Genomic DNA, 6,503 nt, shown 5'->3' on the forward strand with positions numbered 1-6,503 from the left:
CTCTGGAGAGAAGACCATGTTGTGGCATCAAAGGCTTGGACACATTGGAGAGAAAGGCCTTCGAATACTTCATGGTAAAGGTATGGTAGAAGGTATGAGTAATAGCTCTTTGGATTTTGATTTCTATGAAAATTGTATATATGGGAAGCAGAATCGGGTGAGTTTCCACTCTGGCGGTAAGAGGGCGAAACAGATATCAGAGCTTGTGCATAGTGATGTGTTTGGACCTGTGAAGGTTCCATCACTGGGTAAGTCTATGTACTATGTATCATTTACAGATGAATTCTCAAGGAATACATGGATATATGTCCTTAAGAAGAAATCTGAAGTTTTTGATAGGCTTAAAGAATTTAAGGCTCTCGTGGAAAATCAAACAGAGAAGAAGACAAATGTGATGAGGACAGATAATGGTGGAGAGTTTTGCAACAAGGAATTTGAAGAATTCTGTAAGAAGTGTGGTATAGCACAGCAGAAGACTACTCCATATACACCTCAGAAAAATGGAGTTGCAGAAAGAATGAACAAGACATTGATGGAAAGGGCAAGAAGCATGCTCAGTGGTGCCAGGTGAGGACAGGAATTCTGGGCAGAGGCGATGGATACTGCATGTTACCTAGTCAACAGGTCACCTTCATCAGCGTTGGAGGATAAGACTCCACATGAGGTATGGACTAGTAAGAAACCCTCTCTTTCACATATAAGGGTATTTGGATGTGATGCATATGTACATGTTCCAAAGGAGAAATGAACCAAGTTGGATAGTAAATCTAAAAAGTGCATATTTATTGCGTATAAGGATGGTTTAAAGGATTATAAACTTTGGAACCTAGTAACAAGGAAGGTTGTGTACAGTCGATATGTAGTGTTCACAGAGGTGAAAGATGTTATTAAACATGAAGTCCAACCAAAGGAACCTGAGAAGATAGAGTTTGAGCTAAAGGAGGAATAATCATACTCTACAGTAGAGGAGGAATCAGAAGATGAAGAGCCACAAACTCCGGCTGTGAGAAGATCAGTTCGAGAAAGAAGGTAGCCAGAGAGGTATAGTCCATCTTCTTTCTGTTCAAATTTTTCTTTGTCTGTCACTGATGATGATCCCAGAACTGTGAAGGAAGCAGTGGATTCAGAGGATGGAAAACTCTGGAAAGAGGCCATGGTTGATGAAATGACATCTTTGCACAAAAATGAGGCTTGGGATCTGATGGAGTTGCCGGCTGGGAGGAAACCCATTGGCATCAAATGGGTGTTAAAAAAGAAGACAAATGCAGAAGGAAAAGTGGAGAAATACAAAGCTCGGTTGGTAGCAAAAGGTTATTCCCAAGTGTCGGGAATTGATTTTGGTGATATTTTTTCTCCTGTTGCCAAGGTAACTTCTATTACATTACTTTTATTTGTTGCTGCTGCTTTTGATTTTGAGATAGAACAGCTGGATGTGAAGACAACATTTTTCACGGGGATTTGGAAGAGGAGATCTACATGAAGCAACCTGAAGGCTTTGCGGTGAAGGGTAACAAAGAACTAGTATGCAAGTTACAGAAGTCTATGTATGGGTTAAAATAGTCACTAAGGATGTGGTATCATAAATTTGATACATTTATACGGGGACTTGGCTTCACCAAAAGCAAAGCAGATCACTGTGTGTATTTTAAATTAATTGGTGACCGTGTTATTTATCTGGTCTTGTATGTGGATGATATGTTGCTGGTTGGAAATGACAAAGAAATTATCGAGGATTTGAAGACCCAATTGTCCTCCAAATTCGACATGAAATATCTTGGTGCTGCAAACTATATTTTGGGCATGGAAATTAAAAGAGATCGGGAAAAGAGGAAGCTCTGGTTAAACCAGAGGATGTATGTCGAGACAATATTGCAGAGGTTTAATATGCAGGATAGTAAACCGGTGAAGGTTCCTATTCCTGTAGGTGTGAGGTTATCTGCTGAACAGTGTCCCAAGACACAAGAAGAGGAAGAGGACATGTCCTGTGTCCCATATGTAAGTGCAGTTGGTAGCTTGATGTATGCAATGGTCTGTACTAGACCAGACATTTCACATGCAGTGGGAGTATTGAGCAGGTTTATGTCAAAACTAGGGAAGGAGAATTGGACGACAGTGAAGCGAGTTTTCAGGTATTTGCGTGGCACTAGTGATTATGGTTTGTGCTACCAAGGAAGACCAGGATTGGACAGAGTGTTGGATATTCGTGGCTTTGTTGATGTAGACTGGGCTGGAGATTTGGATAAGAGAAGATCTACAAGTGGGTATGTGTTTAACCTATTTGGAGGTGCAGTCAGTTGGATGAGTAAGAAACAATCTGTAGTGACACTATCAACTACAGAGGCAGAATACATGGCAGCCACTCATGCAAGCAAGGAAGCAGTTTGGTTGCAGAGATTGTGTTCAAGTACGGGGTTAGTACAGGAAGCTATAAGGATAGACTGTGACAGCCAAAGTGCAATTTTCTTGGCAAAGAACCCTGCATATCATTCAAAGACAAAGCACATTGATGTTCAGTATCACTTTGTGAGGGATATGATAGAAGAAAAAAAGGTGTTGTTGGTAAAGGTGGACACAGATGCATTGACAAAATCTATGAGCTCTGATAAGTTCTCTTGGTGTAGAGAAACAATGGGTGTTGCAGGGCTGGATAAATGACTAAGCTCTCTTGTGGCCCCCTGTGGAAAGAAAACAACAAGTGGGAGAATGTTGGGTTGTGTTATATTCTTTCCACGACTAGCCCACGTAGTTAACTAGGGGTTAGAGGGGCGGAGGTCACAGGAGGTTTGAGGGGCACCTGTAACCCCACTTTATGAGGTTCGGGGCAGCGCCCCAGAAAATTTTGGTTTTGGAACCTATGTTAGGTTGGGCAGACCCACCTATGGTTTTGTGCATGATTTTCGCACATGTTTTTTTGGACCCGATGGTTTTTGGTCCATGGTATTGGACGCGATGGTTTTTGGTCCATGGTATTGGATGCTTCGGCGTGTATAAATATGTATTGTAACATTGAAAGGAACATAATGAAAAAAAATCAAGCTGGTAGTCCCAGTTTTGAGATCGAGGGGAAAATCTCTGTGTATATGTGTTTTATGTGTTATGCTCTCGCATTGTTTATTTTATGTGTTTTAGAATTCATATGCAGGTAATTTCTGTATGGGGTTAAAACCTACAACATATTCATCAAACATGTCAAGATCCATAAACAATATACATCATAAACCAACAATAACCAACATTTAAACCAACAATAACCAACATATAATGTAGAAAATCTGTAATAGGTTAACCCGATAATGCAATATAAATCAAAGCAGAATATTATAACCTACTTCTACTATCAATTTGTGGAAGCTTAAAGCTCGAGCTGAACAATATAACGAGAAGAAGAATAATCAATGGCACAATACACATGAAAATAATTTGGGGAAAGCCTCAGCTAAAAACCCCACACTACTGTATTATCATACATGGTGGAAATACATAGGAATTATACAAATCCTTAGCTCTCACAGCTAGCCATCTCTCAGTAAAATCCTCACAGATGCTCACAGGAAATCTTCTCTTCTCTCCAGCCTTCCTCTCTACCCTCCAAGCTCCTATTTCCTTGTGTTGTTCCTTGTGGATGATTCACCTATTACCAAGTGGAAAACCAATCCTTCAAAACTGTGCAATCCTCAAGGATGAATCCTTGACTACATGCATGAGTTTTCTCCATGAGAAAACACATGCAACTGATAGTACACTATCCTTGATATTTATCTCAACTGAGTCTTTCTCATAATAGAAATGCATGAGCTTTTGATGAGGGAATCTTCAGTTAACTGGAGTAGCACTAATTGAGTGCATTAATGCATCAATTGACTGTTAACTCATTATTAGTTCCTCAAACAGTTTGGAAATAATTTAACTGGACTTAACTCAGTAAACTGAGTTAACTAATTACAACTCAAATATAACTCAATCTTATCTCCTTAATTTAAGGGATAACTCTTGCATGACTTCAGAAAGACTTCTAACTTGAATTTCTCCAACTAATTAATTTAAAATAAATTAATAATTATTTCCAAGTAGCTGTCAAGACTAAATTCAATTTTAATTCACAATTTAATCCAAGGACAAATTAAATTGGAATATTCTTGTGCCATATTTCAACACCCCCTCTCAACAAGAAAGGGATTATCTTCCACCCCGATCTTGTCTCTATGGAACTCAAATTTACACTTTGACCATGCCTTTGTCAAAATGTCAACATCTTGCTCCTCTGTCGAAATATACTGTAGCAACATGATCCTCTCGACCTGTGAAAAGCCACAGGCAACAAATCTTGCCTTACGTTTCTCCACAGTACCATAAGCATCTTGTTTTACCTTGTAAAGCCAACAGGAACTCACAACTGACTTGTTCTCCGGTCTCGGAAGCACGTCCCAAACACTGTTACGAACTATGGATTCATACTGCTCCACCATAACATCAACCCAAACCGGCTGCTACACTACTTCCTCAAAGGAAGATGGCTCAGTCTCAACACATTCCCCAGCAAGGGCCATGTATCTAGTGTACCTCTCAAGTGACCTCCTCTGTCTGCACTGAGAAGATGGTTCTCCCACATTCTCTCTCGCATCCTCCAAACATCTTTCAGCTTCTCATGTGTGCTTCCGTCCATCTCTAGAAGACTTTACTTGAGTGGATGTCTCCACTCCTGGAACCTCTGCATGCGGCTGCTCCACATTAGTTTGAGGCTCCTCCTCCTTAGGAACCAATAGTTCCTCCACAGCCTGTAGTTGGAGCTCCCTGTCAAGGGAAACTCACATGGCCTTCTACTCATCAAACTTGAGATCTTTGTGAACCACTGTCCTCCGACTAGTCGGAAAGTACACCTGATAGTTGTGAGGTGTATCAGTGTACAAGTACCCCCAACTCTGTTGTTGGCTCAATCTTCTTCAATGCATACTTTGTCACATGGCAATATATCAATGAGCCAAAGATCCTAAAGTGACCCACATATGGTCCCTTACTAGAGAAAGCTTCCTCTAGTGTCTTCATCCCAAGTATGTGATGCGAGCTTCTATTATGCAAATAGACCGTTGTGTTGCATGCCTCAGCCCACAAGTGAAGTGGTAGGCCTTGGTCATGCAGCATTGCTCGTGCTACCCCTACAATAGTTCTGTTCTTCCTCTCGGCCACCCCATTCTGCTATGGGTTATGAGGTGCCATAAACTCTCATTTAATTCCTTCCACTGCACAGAAGTCCTTAAACTCTTGAGAGACATATTCTCCACCGTTTTCGCTTCTCAAGGCCTTGATCTTCTTCCATGACTCTTTCTCGACCAAAGCTTTGAACTCACAAAACTTTTTGAAAGTTTGGTCCTTTTTTTTGCATGAAATAAATCCAACATTTATGAGAATAGTCATCAATGAAAATAACATAATACCTTTCCTTCGATGTGGATGTCGTCGAGAATGGTCCACACAAATCAGTATGAACTCGCTCTAAGATATCTTCTGCTCGACTGTCTCGATCATGAAAGGAAGACTTGGTGTACTTTCCCAAGATACAACCTTTGCATGTGTCAACTTGCTCAAGTTTACCTTTGGAAAGTCCTATAGATATCTGCTGCATTATCTTCAATGCCCCATGATGCAAATGACCCAACCACCTGTGCCACAACTCGCCAATGTCTTGGCTTTGCACCAATTCTGCTTTCGTACTCAATGCCGCACAATCATCTACCTCTAGTTTATAGAGATTCTTCACCCGAATCCCTATCCTCTTGGTCTGACCCATGGCTATGTGTCTTAGGAATGCCTTTCCTTTACTGAAGACAACATCATAGCCTTCGTCCTCCAACATCATGACTGATACCAAGTTCTTCTTCAGTCTAGGCACATACATCACATCTGTCAAGGTGAGAGGAGCTCCATGCTCCCTTTGAAAAGCAACCGTGCCCACTCTTGAAACACTATACCTTCCGTCGTCACCCATCTCTATATGCATCTTGAGGTCTTTCTCCTCTAAGGCACTGAATAAATTTTTATCACCGGTCATGTGGAATGAGGCTCCATTTTCAAGATACCAGACACAACCCATCATTGATGACACCATGCATGTGATGAGGGTAAAGTCCATTTCGAACTAAGAGGCTAATGCCTCACCTTCTAATCCTTCCGAGGATCCCTTCTTGGACTTCTTTGATGGGAAATTAGTCACATACTATCCCATCTTGTAACAATTAAAGCATCTTACTTTAGACATATCACCCTTCTTCCATCCATGAGAAGAATTCGATTTGAAATGGGAAGCCTTCCCCTTCCATTTCCTTACCTTACTTGCCAAGGCTAGATTTTCTTCATCATCATTCTTGGATGAAGAACCATCTCCTGTGCTCCTTCTAATCTCCTCCTGCATAAGATATGACCATAGTTGTTCCTAATCTGATAGTTTCTCCCTTCCATTCACAGAGTCCTGGTAGCTATTCCAACTCTTTGGAAGGCCAAGGAGAGCG

The sequence above is a fragment of the Pinus tabuliformis genome, chromosome 7 (assembly GCF_031772625.1).
Source record: "Pinus tabuliformis cultivar Carrire ecotype Pingquan chromosome 7, CPIR1, whole genome shotgun sequence".
NCBI lineage: Eukaryota > Viridiplantae > Streptophyta > Pinopsida > Pinales > Pinaceae > Pinus > Pinus tabuliformis.